General features: G+C 44.3%; 2 pseudogenes across 1 annotated transcript; one reads left to right on the plus strand and one right to left on the minus strand.

Moving 5' to 3' along the window:
* The first annotated feature begins 5,840 nt into the window (after positions 1–5,840).
* On the plus strand, positions 5,841–7,119 carry LOC100956207 (annotated as a pseudogene). Its single transcript, XR_154272.3, has one exon. The product of XR_154272.3 is annotated as a kynurenine--oxoglutarate transaminase 1 pseudogene (transcript).
* A 2,229-nt stretch (positions 7,120–9,348) lies between these two features.
* The window catches only part of LOC100944120, a 30,393-nt pseudogene continuing 25,445 nt past the window's right edge, over positions 9,349–14,296 (minus strand).

Below are 14,296 nucleotides of genomic sequence, written 5' to 3' on the forward strand. Positions count from 1 at the left end.
AAAAAAAAAAAAAAAAGCAAATGGGACTTAATTAAACTGAAAAGCTTCTGTACTGCTAAGGAGACAACAACCAAAGCAAATAGACAGCCTACACAATGGGAAAGGATATTTGCATATTTTGAATCAAACAAAAGCTTGATAACTAGGGTCTATAAAGAACTCAAATTAATCCACATGAAAAAAGCCAACAATTCCATATATCAATGGGCAAGAGACATGAATAGAACCTTCTCTAAAGAATACAAACGAATGGCTAGGAAACATTTGAAAATAACGCTCATTGTCCCTAATTATTAGAGAAATACAAATTAAAACCACCCTGAGATATCATCTAACCCCAGCAAGAATGACCCACATCACAAAATGTCAAAACTGCAGATGCTGGCACAGATGAGAAGAGAAAGGAACACTTGTACCCTGCTGGTGGGAATGCAAACTAATATAACCTCAAAGAACTCAAGCTAGACCTCCTATTTGATCCTGCAATCCCATTACTTGGCATTTACCCAGAAAGAAGAAAGTCCTTTTATCATAAAGACAGTTGCACTAGACTATTAATTGCAGCTCAATTTACAATTGCCAAAATGTGCAAACAGCCTAAATGTCCACCAACCCAGAAATGAATTAACAAGCTGTGGTATATGTATATCATGGATTACTATTCAGCCACTAAAAAAGATGGTGACTTAACAGCCTTTGTATTAACCTAGATGGAAGTGGAACACACTATTCTTAGTAAAGCATCACAAGAATGAAGAAGCATGAATCCTATGTATTCAATTTTGATATGAGGACAATTAATGACAATTAATGACACAATGGGGGTAGGGGAAGGGAAGAGCAGAGAGAAAGAAGGAGGGAGGGATGGGGAAAATTAAGAGCAGAGACAGGGAAGAAGGAAGGGGAGTGGGATCTCAGTGTGTGACACACCTTTGGGGGGCAAGTCACAATTATAAGAGGGACTTTACCTAACAAATGCAGTCAGAGTAACCTGGTTTCTTGTGCCCTCAATGAATCTCCAACCATTAAATAAATAAACAAATAAATAACAAAAGAGGGTCCAACTTAAATCACATACAAAGTTAATATTTTTTTAAAAACGAGAAAGAGAATAAGAAACCAGATAAGTTGCCTACATAAAATAAAAAGACACTAGAAAGACACACTAACAAAACAGATGGAAATGATAGCCTAATATTTCAAAACTAGTTAAAGGACATCTAACATGATTTAAGAACTGTAAAAACAATGTAAATCATAAGCAGAGAAACTCAGAAATGAGATAACAGAATTCAGAAAAGAATCATTTAAGAGATGAAGAAAATGAACACAAAACTAAATAAGCATTTAAGAGAAGTGAGGGAAATCAAACAGATACAAAGAAAAAGATAGACTAAACTCCATAGCACAAGCCTGTAATCCTGGCATCCTGCGAGGTTAAGGCTAGAGGTTCACTTGAGCTCAGGCTGAGAAGAACAAGCCCCCATCTCTACTAAAAATAGAAAAATTAGTTTGATGTTGTGACAGTCACCTGTAGTCCTAGCTACTCGGAAATCTAAAGCAGGAGAAATGCTTGAGCCTAGGAGTTTGAGGCTGCAGTGAGCTGTGACAATGCCACTACACTCTAGCCAGGTGACAGAACAAGGCTCTGTCTGGAAAAAAAAAGGAGAGAGAGAAAAAAATATATAAAAGATATGCAAAGAAAATTCAACATATAATAAGATTGCCAAAGAAGAAATCAAATCAAGGAAACAGAATAAATATTAAAAACTATAATTCTACAATTCAAGAAAACTTTTTTTTTTTTTTGAGACAGAACCTTACTCCATTGCCCAGGCTAAAGTGAAGTGGCATCAGACTAGCTTACAGCAACCTCAGACTCCTGGGTTCAGGAGGTCATCCTGGCTCGGCGCCTATGGTTCAAATGGCTAAGGCACCAGCCACATACACCTAAGGTGGTGGGCTCGAATCCAGCCCAGGCCTGCCAAACAACAATGACGGCTGCAACCAAAAAATAGCCAGGCATTGTGGTGAGCACCTGTGGTCCCCGTTACTTGGGAGGCTGAGACAGGAGACTCACTTGAGCCCAGGAGTTGGAGGTTGCTGTTAATTGTAATGCCACAACATTCTACCCAGGGGGACAGCTTGAGGCTCTGTCTCCAAAAAAAAAAAAAAAAAAAGAGGTCATCCTGCCTCAGCCTTCCAAGTAGCTGGGACTACAGGTGCTAGCCACATTGTCCAATTTTTCTATTTTTAGTAGAACCGGGTCTCACTTTTGCTCAGGCTGGTCTCAAACTCCTGAGCCCAAGTGATCCTCCTGCCCTCGGCCTCTGAGAGTGCTAGGATTACAGTTGTGACTCACTCACGTAACCCATTACACTGCACCCAGCCAAGTTAACTTTATATTAAAATTTTATTTAATTATTATTATTATTATTTTTTTAGAGACAGAACCTCACTTTGTAGCCCTTAGTAGAGTGCCACGGTAGAGGGCCATCACAGTTCACAGCAACCTCCAACTCCTGGGCTTAGGTGATTCTCTTGCCTCAGCCTCCAGAGTAGCTGGGACTACAGGTGTCTGCCACAATGCCCAGCTATTCTTTTTGTTGCAGTTTGGCTGGGGCTAGGTTTGAACCCACCATCCTCAGTACTCTACCCAGGGGGACAGCATGAGGCTCTGTCTCAAAAAAAAAACCTACATAAACAGAAGGATTCATATATTTGTCCTTCCTTTCCCAATAACTGTACCACTAAGTATTCAAATAGAAAATTAGGGGAATTTTTGTTGTTGTTACAAAAGTATACCAATAAATAAATGAAGAAAGCAATAATATAATTTGAATATTGCCATTTTACAACTCCCTGATCAATAATCAATGGCTATTAACAATGCAAAAAGAGAGACAACCTAGCATTATATGCACTTTATAAAAAACATGCCACCCTCTTTTTTTTTTTTTTTTTGAGACAGAGTCTCACTATGTCACCCTCTATAGAGTGCTATGGCTTCACAGCTCACAGCAACCTCAAACTCTTGGGCTCTCGCTATTCTCTAGCTGGGACTACAGGCACCCACCACAACACCTGGCTATTTTTTTTTAGTTGTAGTTGTCATGGTTTAGCAGGCCCGGGTTGGGTTCAAACCCATCAGCTCCAGTGTATGTAGCTGGCACCCTAGCTGAGCTACAGGTACCAATCCAGATGCCACACTCTATTAAGTAGTGTTCCCTCCAAAATTACATTTGACTATGATTAAACCTCTAGATACAATTATCAATTTGGCAAAAATTCCGAGACCAGAAGAAAATGTTAACCTACACTGTGGTAGTGCAGTTAGCAAAATTAAAACTGAAATAGACAAGTTTTCCAGTTTCTTCAACAAATAAATTGTGAAGAGTAGAGCTGGCTTAGTAGGCATGCAGCCTGGTAGTGGTGCAGGGTCCACACATAGGAGGCCTACACTCAATGTAATGTTCCAAGGTCACTGTCTTGAAACTATTAGTAGTTTTTTTATATTAATTATTTTTTATTAAATCATAACTTTGTACATTGATGCATTTATGGGGTTCAGGGTACTGCTTTGATATACAATGTGAAATGTTTACCTTGAACTAAGTAACACATCCAACACAATTATACTCATTTCTTATGTACCTTCTTTAAACAAAGAGAAGAAATAAAAAACCTGGAGATGCCTATAGATTAAAAAGACATAAAACACATATTTTAACACATTAACTGCTGTATGAGTTGAATTTAACTCACACTAGTTTTGAGCCAGGAGCTTTGCGAAGCTGTCATTATTTTTATTATTATTTTCTCTGTCAACCATCATGTCTTCCCCACCTCTGTTGCCCTGCTTAAGCTGATCTGCCCAAGCATGACATATGTGCCGGACTGTGCTCTCCAGTAACAATTATCACACCTTCCCGTGCCTTCTGAATGCACATTTCCATTTGAATGGTTGCCTAGTTGCTCTTTGAACAAAATTGATACAAACAGTGTAGTGGCCACATGACATTGCTGCACATTCTTAGGGGGTATGATTCAGAGGTCATCCAGTGTCAGTGCGACTCCAAGCAAATAAGTAACACCTACTCAGTCCATTTTCCTCGAACGGAGGGACCTGGGGAAGCCAACGCCAGCAAGCCCTCTGCAAAGGGAGACAAGGGTGCAGTCCCCTCCAAGGTGCTTCACTGGTTTTTATTGAAATCTCAGGCAAAAGAAAGCAGTACGGAAGCAAGCTTTAGAGAGCAGAAAAGGGCCGGGTGCTGTGGCTCATACCTGTAATCCCAGCACTCCTGCAGTCAAGGTGGGTGGATTGCTTGAGTTCACAAGTTCCAGACCAGCCTGGGCCAGGGTAAGACCTCATCTCTAAAAATAGCCCAGAGTTGCGGCAGGGCTTGTAATGCCAGCTACTCGCCAGGCTGAGGCAAGAGAATCGCTTAAGTCCAGGATTTTAAGGTTTCTGTGAGCTATGACACCATGGCACTCTAACAAGGGTGACAAAGTAAGGCTCTGTCTCAAAAAATAATAAACATAAGTAAATAAAAATAGAGTAAAAGTTAAAAAACAAGTTTTTCTTTAGCTGCATAATTGAACTCCCAACACATCCTGTTTACTGTACTTCTGTCTTGCCTTAATCTTAATCACTGTTAATATATGACTTAGGGCTGGGCAGTATTCTAGTGTGTTATGGGAATTGATGGGGCTGGAGTCGCAGAGGTAGGACCAGCAGTCAGAATGTTTTGGAAGAGAAGGGGGCTACAGCTCTCTCAGGCATGCAGCAACCCTAGTTTATTTCTTACTCACTTATATACCCTAACAATGAAGCATTCTGCATATACACACATAATCTTAAATTTATAATACAACAAAGTCACAAAAAAGTCACGAGCCTTATTTATCTGTTTTTGCTTCAAGGAACAAAGTACTCATTCGTAAAGAACAGACGTAATCTTTAATTTAGCAGCGCAATAATCTTATCTGGATTTACTCTTGCAGGAAATTTCTGACCACAGCATGCTCTGTTTTCAGTGCCTGCCTCCCACTAGATTAGTTTTCTAATCTCTCCAGAGGGTCTTCAAAGGAATGTCCCTTCCTGCAGACCTTGACACAGTTTCAATCAAGAACAAAGTTATGGCAGCCTTTAATGGGTCTTGGCTACACTAGTGAGTATTGTTTTCAGTAGTCATGGTCAGCAGTGATTCTTGGCTTTTGTCCGGATTACTCTGTTCCTATTGCCTGGCATTTTTAACCCTATGCTCTACCTTATAAAGGAACACCCAAGGTCCACTCCAGACAATTAAATACTTACATAATGACAAAAGACTCTGAGGAAACAAATTCAATTCATAAGTGGTGACTCACATACAATTCACGTGGCATGCAGAGTAAAAATTCTAGTGCTGCATGAGTTGTAGATAACTCACACACAAAAAATAAAAAAAACCCAAAATTTTCATTAAATTAGAAAGGCTTGGCTCAGTGCCTGTGGCTCAGGTGCCAGCTACATACACCTAAGCTGGTGGGTTCAAATTCAGCCCGGGCCGCCAAATGACAATGCCGGCTGCAACCAAAAAATAGCCAGGCATTGTGGCAGGTGCCTGTAGTTACAGCTACTTGGGAGGTGGAGGCAAGAGAATCACTTGAGCCCAGGAGTTAGAGGTTGCTGTGAGCTGTGATGCCACAGCACTCTACTAAGGGCGACAGCTTGAGGCTCTGTCTCAAAAAAAAATAAAAAATTAGAAAGGCTTGTTTTGCTTTACAAGTTTGTATTCTGGACCCAGACTGCTGAACCTAGATACATTCTAATTCTGACCCACTTGCTTGTTACCAGCTCACCATGGCCAAACAGCTGCAGGCCGGAAGACTCAATGGGATCACCACAACCCCTGGGTGGAATTTGTCAAACTCTCCAGTGAGCCTGGCGTTGTGAACTTGGGGCAGGGATTCCCCGACTTCGCACCCCCAGACTTCACTTTGGAAGCCTTTCGGCATGCTGTCAGCGGGGACTTCATGCTTAACCAGTACACCAAGGCATTTGGTTACCCACCACTGACAGAGATCCTGGCAAGTTTCTTTGGGAAACTGCTGGGCCAGGAGGTGGACCCACACAAGAATGTGCTGGTGACTGTGGAAGCCTATGGTGCCCTGTTCACATCCTTCCAGGCCCTGGTGGATGACGGTGATGAGGTCATCATCACTGAACCCTCTTTTGACTGTTATGAGCCCATGACATTGATGGCAGGGGGTCATCCTGTGTTTGTGTTCCTGAAGCCGAGTCCCATCCAGGATGGGGAACTAGATTCCAGCAGCAACTGGAAGCTGGACCCCACAGAGCTGGCCAGCAAATTCAGCCCTCGCACCAAAGCCCTGGTCCATAACACACCCAACAACCCCCTAGGAAAGGTGTTCTCCAGGGAGGAGCTGGAGCTGGTGGCCAGCCTGTGCCAGCAGCACGGCGTGGTGTGCATCACTGACAAGATCTACCAGTGGCTGGTTTATGACGGCCACAAGCACATCAGCATCGCCAGCTTCCCTGGCATGTGGGACCGGACCCTGACCATCGGCAGTGCTGGCAAGACCTTTAGTGCCACTGGCTGGAAGGTGGGCTGGGTCCTGGGTCCAGATAACATCATGAAACACTTGCGGACTGTACACCAGAACTCTATCTTCCACTGCCCCATGCAGGGCCAGGCTGCAGTAGCCTGGAGCTTTGAGCGGGAGCAGGTGCACTTTGGCCAACCCAATAGCTACTTTGTGGAGTTCCCATAGGCCATGCAGCGCAGGCATGACCACATGATCCGCAGCCTGCAGTCAGTGGGCCTGAAGCCCATGATCCCCCAGGGCAGCTACTTCCTCATCACAGACATCTCAGACTTCAAGAGAAGGATGCCTGACTTGCCTGGCACTGCAGATGAGCCCTACGACAGCAGCTTCGTCAAGTGGATGATCAAAAACAAGGGCTTGGCATCCATCCCTGTGTCCATCTTCTACAGCGAGCCGCATCTTAAGCTCTTTGACCACTATATCCGCTTCTGTTTTGTGAAGGATGAATCCATGCTCCAGGCCATGGATGAGAAGCTGTAGAAGTGGAGAGCTGAGCTCAAGCCCTGATGCCACCTCCTCCCGACCCTTCCAGTCCCTACACACTCTTATCTCTTTCTAGGTCAGGGGAAGATGGTGCCGGGAGATCTTTCTCTATGACACAGAGTATTCCCAGGGAAGAGCCCCCTCCTTGGACTTGGGGAAGTCAGGTGTTCCCTCTCCACAGTGCCTATACTCCTGTCCCCAAGGGGAGGGAAGCCTGACCTGACCTCTTCCTGCCCCTCTGTGGTCAAGTCACAGGGCCTTGGGTTGCTTCTGGTCTCCCCAGTGTGGCAGGGACTGGCAGGGAGAGTCCCTTAGTGTGTCCAGCCTCATGTTGCCAGCCCTGCATGCCCCAGCTAAGACTCAGGCATAACCTCTGCCTGTCCTATCTGATCTTGACCTTGGGAAGTTGCTTTTAGTCTTGATTCCTCAAGTCACTCATTTTTACCCATATAAAATTTTAAGTTATTTAAACACTTAAAAAAAAAAAAGAAGTTTTTATTCTATTTTCGTAATAAAATATCCTGGCCCCAAGGAAAAAAAAGTTTCCTAGTGTGATAGTCAATATGTTAAAACATAATAAAACTACTCATAACCCACTTTTTGTAGACATTGTTGTAATACTGAATGAATTTTAGACAGCTAAATTCCTATCTCTTGGTTCCAGTTGGTAATAGAGAGAAAAATACCAACTGGAACCAGTCTTCAATAATGGAAGATAGAATAGTAAATAGACCTGTAGTATCAATTCTTTTTTGAGATAGTTTTACGCTGTCACCCTGGGTAGAGTGCCATGACATCACAGCTCACAGCAACCTCAAACTCCTGGGCTCAAGTGAGCCTCTTGCCTCAGCCTCCTGAGTAACTGAGACTCTAGGCACCTGCCACAACACCTGGCTAATTTTCCTATTTTTAGTAGAAAGGGAGGTCTCATGCTTGCTTAGGCTGGTCTCAAACTCCTGAGCTCAAGAAATCCACCTGGCTTGGCCTCCAAAAGTGCTAGGATTACATGCATGAGCCACCACACCCAGCCAGGCTTTTTTTTTTTTTAGACAACGTCTCACTCTGTAACCCTGGCTAGCTTACTACAGCTTCAAACTCCTGGGTTTAAGCAATCCTCCTGCCTCAGCCTCCCAAGTAGCTGGGACTACAAGGCATGTGCCACTATGTCCCACTCATTTTTCTACTTTTCATAACAACAGGGTCTTGCTGTTGCTCAGACTAGGTTTAAACTCCTGGCCTCAAGCAATCCTCCCCTCTCAGCCTCCCAAAGTGCTAGAATCATAGGCGTGAACCACCGCATCTAGCCTGATAAGGGATTAATATTTAAAATATATAAAACTTAGTAACATCACCCAAAAAACACAATGCAAAAGTGGGCAAAGGAGGTGAATAGACATTTCTTTAAAAAAGACATAGCTAATAAGCTCATGAAAAGAAAGACACTGAACATCACAAGTCATCAAAGAAATGAAAATCAAAACCATAATGAGATACCACCTCATACCTGTTAGGATGGCCACTATCAGAAAGTCAGAAAATAAAAAGAGCTGGCAAGTATTTAGAGAAGGTGAAATTTCTCTAATTGTGCACCATCGGTGGGAATGTAAAATGATATATATCTTGTGGAAAACAATGTGTCTGTTCCTCAAAAATATTAAAAATATAATTATAAAAATGTAATCCAGTGATTCCACTTCTGTGTATGTACCCAAAAGAACTGAAAAGAGGGTCTTAAAGAGACATTTGTACACTCATGTTATAGCAGCATTAGTAATGGTAGCTAAAACATGAAAGCAACCCATAAATACTTTTTATGTTTTTTTTGAGACAGAGCCTCAAGCTGTCCCCCTGGGTAGAGTGCTATGGCATCACAGCTCACAGCAACCTCCAATTCCTGGGCTCAAGCGAGTCTCCTGCCTCAGCCTCCCAAGTACCTGGGACCACAGGTGCCCACCACAATGCCTGGCTATTTTTGTTGTTGTTGCAGCCATCATTGTTGTTTGGCGGGCCCAGGCTGGATTCAAACCCGCCACCTTAGGTGTATGTGGCTGGCGCCTTAGCCACTTGAGCCACAGGCGCCAAGCCCATAAATACTTTTAATATAAATATCGAAGAATCAGATGGGCAAATAGATGTAGGAAGCCAAGAGTACAAGTGAAAAGCCAATCATGAGAGTTTACAAATGATCATTCACTTTGATGTATTATCCCAAATATCGTATGTCACAGGGTCCACAAGGTCTTCCTTTGGGATTCTGAAGCTATCAATAGCCATCCTTGTCATTAAGGTGGGTTCTGCCATCTCCACTTTGGCCTTCAGGTATGACCCATACACAGTAGTCTGGGTCATCATCAGGATATTTGGAAGAAAGGGTTGCTGGAAATTTGCTTGAACCAGAAAATTTCTTTTTCTTCAATTCAGCTCTGCTTCGCTCATATTTGTCCTTTGATGCTGAGAGTTCCTCAAGTGATGAAGATGTTTTGTTAATCTCTTGATAATCTTTATTCTGTTCCCCCTGGCTGAATTAAGACATGTTTTCATTGATTTGCTTTTCTTTAGAATGTGTGAGATCCACATGAGGCTTCATTTCCTGTGTGGCTTCTGGCTCTATCTCAAGCTGTGGCCTACTGCTTCCATCCTCTGCTTTTTTCTTTATAAGCTCTTCTTTTTCTTTCTCTTCTTCCTCTTCCTCTTCCTCCTCCTCTTCTATTTCAGGCTCATCCTTCATTCTCAACAGAGCTGGAGGGAGTGCTGGACACTTACGGGGTAACTTGCCTACTGTTTCAATTTGAATTTGCTTCCCCCTTTCATGGAACCAAAGAGAGGCAATGTAAGCTTTTTAGCTTTATTTTCTGCATCTGTAGTCTGACTTTCAGTCTTTTTTCAGTTCTGGAATCTCTGCTGGCTTTACAATTTTTATTAACCCTTTAAGTCTCTGTTGTTCTTTCCTTAGTTTAAAAGTTCTTAGGTGGGCTTGGCGCCTATAGCTCAACCGGCTAAGGTGCCAGCCACGTACACCTAAGGTAGCGGGTTCGAATCCCCAGCCCGGACCCGCCAAACAACAATGACGGCTGCAACCAAAAAATAGCCGGGCGTTGGGGGCGGGCGCCTGTGGTCCCAGCTACTTGGGAGGCTGAGGCAGGAGACTCGCTTGAGCCCAGAGGAGTTGGAGGTTGCTGTGAGCTGTAATGCCATGGCACTCTGCCCAGGGGGACAGCTTGAGGCTCTGTCTCAAAAAAAAAAAAAAAAGTTCTTAGGTGAAGTTTCTTCCTGGACACATCATCTAATACACTCCCTGATTTCATTTCTGACATGATTGCATCTAAAGAATCCTGAGATTGAGGCTTTCAGCTTCTCAGAAATTTCAGAGTTCCCTCTCAGCATCATTTAACTTTGCAACCAATGATTCAAAGGTCTCTGGCTTCTAGTCAATCTTGCCAGCCTTCTTCATTTGGTTCAGATGTTTGTTCTCAACCAGGGCAGTTCCATCAAGGAATGTGTCATCATCACCATCATAAAAGTCTTCGTCCTCCCAGTTCTCAGCTTTCCTTTTCCAAGATAATGCTTCCTGCCGCAGCAATCCCAAAGTATCAAGGATCCAACAAGCTTCCAGTGAGCACCAGATCATTGCTTCTTTTTTCTTTCCTGAGTGAATAGCCTCAGCCACAAGCTGTTTTCCAGTTGAATCATCCACAAGTAACCTCACCCAAAAGAGCCAAGTGCTATGTCCTTGTTCATCAAATTCATATTCTAATTCTTCTCCTTCTCTGTCAAAAAAAACCTTGGAGAGCCTTTTTTGGATCCTTTATATAAAAGGCCTCCCTTTCTTGCTGAAACTTTAAGGCAATGCGGTTCTCTTCAGCCTCATCCTCTACAGCAGCTGCTCCCATTCCCCAGGTGCAACCCATCTCATCATCTTGGCCACTAGTACTTCTCTTCCCTTCACTGGTATCCATTTCCTCCTCTTCATCTGAGTCTTCTCCTCTAGCATCTTCTCCAACAGCATTTGCGGCTGTTTGTGCAATTTCAACTACATTACAACTCAGATTCTGCCTTGTAGTCATCCTCTGGTTCCTTATGAACCAAGCAAAAAAGTTCTTTCAGACTTCAGGATTGTGAAAGTTACTTTCAGAAATACGGCAACATGTAGAGAGGTCTGGAGATGAGAGGCCAGATCCTCCACTTCTGTAATCACTGCCCAGGAGAATTCATTTCCTCATCAAAAACTTAAGCAGCTTTAGGAACGCAGCCCGCTGAGCTCTTGAGATTTCAACTCTAGGTTTTTCTATTTACCTGCAGGATAAAGAGAGGGTGCTGCCTCCAAAGCGAAGAACACGTCCGATGAGGACCCGGTGCGGGGTGGGATTCTAGTTTTGCTCAGAAAAGTGCCATGAGTGCTTCCCAGATCATAGAAACAGAAGCCCGGCGGTGGTCGTCGCATTCTCCGTCTGGGCCAGACGCCCTGCGCTGCAGCATGGCATGGGACAGAGACACAGAAGGGTGCTCCAGGCACATGTCGCTAGACAGCCTACCAAAAAGGCAGTAAGTCGTCCCTTTCAAGCTCCTGGTGTTGAGGAAGGTGCCATAGGGGGCCATGGTCGGGCCTCTCCATGGCGGCTCTTGGTAGCAGAGTCTGGGCCAGACTGCCAGGGCAGGAAGATGTTGTGGGGAGACGTGGCCGCTCCTCCTGTGGACTCCTTGTGTCCCTGCTGTCCAGCTGATGTGGCGGAACATCAGACTCCCCAGAATCTAGGTCCTGCAGCGCCCTAGGCCTTTCTTTCTTCACCTCCTCAGAATTTGAGCATTTATCCCGCACCGCTGGAGGCACGCCAGAGATGGCTTTTTTTTTTTTTTTTGTAGAGACAGAGTCTTACTTTATTGCCCTGGGAAGAGAGCTCACATCAACCTCCAACTCCGAGGCATAGGTGGCGATTCTCCTGTCTCAGCCTCCCGAGTAGCTGGGACCACAGGTGCCCACCACAACGCCTGGCCACGTTTCCGCCGCAGTTCAGCTGGGGCCGGGTTTGAACCCGCCACCCTCGGTACACGGAGCCGGTGCCCTACCCACTGAGCCACAGTTGCCGCCCAGACACGGCTTCTTGAAGGCTTCATTGAGTTCTCGAGAGATTTGCCAGCAAATTAATAAACTTCTCTTTCCTCTTCCTCAAACTGCTTGTCCCTGTTTTTCTCATGTGGCTTTGGGGAAGAAGAACCAATCTATCTTTCTTTCTTTCTTTCTTTCTTTCTCTCTCTCTCTCCCTCTCTCTCTCTCTCTCTCTCTCTCTCTTTCTCTCTCTCTCTTTCTTTCTCTCTCTCTCTCTTTCTTTCTTTCTTTCTTTCTTTGCCTCAAGCTGTCGCCCTGGGTAGAGTGCTGTGGCATCACAGCTCACAGCAACCTCCAACTCCTGGGCTGAAGCGATTCTCCTACCTCCACCTCCCAAGTAGCTGGGACTACAGGCACCTGCTTCAGCACAGATATTTTTTGGTTGCAGTTGTCATTGTTGGTTGGCCGGCCGGGCTGGATTCGAACCTGCCAGCTCAGGTGTATGTGCTTTCTGTAACAGATTTTGGGTAGGCCCATCACCACCCAGATGAATGATACCCCACAACTCCTATAAGACCAGGAGTAGTCCTGTGTCACAGCCATGGGTCTTCATTTCTTGTGCAGACTCATACATAGAAAATTCTTGCTTTCTCCTTCCTGTCAATCTATTTTGTTAATTTAATCTTCAAGTCCAGCCAGAAACCCTAAAAGACTAAATTTTTTCCTTCCCTACAACTGTGTCTTTGGGGATACTATCAAGGTTTCTTCCATGCAGGCTGTGGCTGTGTACCTCCTCAGAGGCACATGCAGCATGTGTAGCGGAGGGGAGGAGTGCTTCCTAGCATTCCTGTTCCTAGCCTGTTAGGGGCCTAACCCCTTACCCCTCCTCCTGTCCCAGAGCAAAAGACCTAACTAGCCCTGCCCCAAGAGTTCCACTAGAAAGACCCTGGCCACCAAAACCTTCCAGCAACCTGTGGAATCTTCTTCTTCCTATGCCAAATACAAAATTAACCGCAAACCATCTGGCTGCTGCTGCCATCTTTGCCCAAGCGGGTCTTAGTTCCCTTTCATTAAACTTGGCATAAACCTCTCCTGGTTTCTTCTCTGGGTACACCATCAAACTCCTTTTAGAGCCCACTATCATTTGGGACAATGGCAGGGACAACTATAAGAAAGCTGCTGTCCAGAAACAGCTGTGCACTCACAGAAGATCTCTGCTACTTTGGAGGATACTGGAATGAGACCAGAATTCTCTTTTTTACTAGCTACTAGGGTCAGCTTTTATCAACTTCTTGGATACATTTTCTTTTCCCTTCAATTTATGGCAGAAACCAATGGGACCAATGCTTTAGACATTTATTTCACATACAAGTTTTCAATACATCCCAGTGAACATCAATAGAGAACAATGAATAGACACATGTTTATACTTAGTCTTTGAATCCATTCAGACAGATGCAAATGCTCACGGTTACACAAGTTCCTCAGATACTCCTTTTACCTGGGCCTTTCCCAGATCCCTCATAGTTGAGTCTTGTCTGTCACTGGGCATCAGACCTCACAACATATGCTTTCTTCACTTCGGCTACTTGCCATTGGCCTGGGTGGCTGGTTGCCATTTAACACTTGGGACTTGGACTTTCTCCTTACTGAGCAAGCTCCTGATTTTGCTGTCACAGGATCCCTTTCCTAAAGCACAAAATGGATTCTGTATGGCCTGGATGCTGCATAGATGGTGAGCCAGGCCAGTAGCTTGATCTTGTAAACTTCTCCTTGTCTATACCATGTTCAATAGACTCATGAAATATTATAGCCAGAGTAACTTGACAATAAGTTCAACTCCAATAAGGAACTAAGGCCCAGAGAGAGCCTTTACTTTGTCAAACACTGTTCATTAAGTGGTAGTGATGAAACTAAAACTTATCTCTTTTGTCTTCTGGTCTAATATTTTTCTACCATGGCAGGCTGCCCTGAGCTGTATATATGTGAAGTTTTCTTCTTTAAAAATGCCAAGGTTTGGGCTCAGCGCCTATAGCTCAACCGGCTAAGGCGCCAGGCACGTACATCTAAGGTGGCAGGTTCGAATCCCCAGCCCGGACCCGCCAAAACAACAATGACGGCTGCAACCAAAAAATAGCCAGGCGTTGTGGCGGGCGC

Source organism: Otolemur garnettii, unplaced genomic scaffold (assembly GCF_000181295.1).
Source record: "Otolemur garnettii isolate 467f Iridium unplaced genomic scaffold, OtoGar3 scaffold00106, whole genome shotgun sequence".
NCBI lineage: Eukaryota > Metazoa > Chordata > Mammalia > Primates > Galagidae > Otolemur > Otolemur garnettii.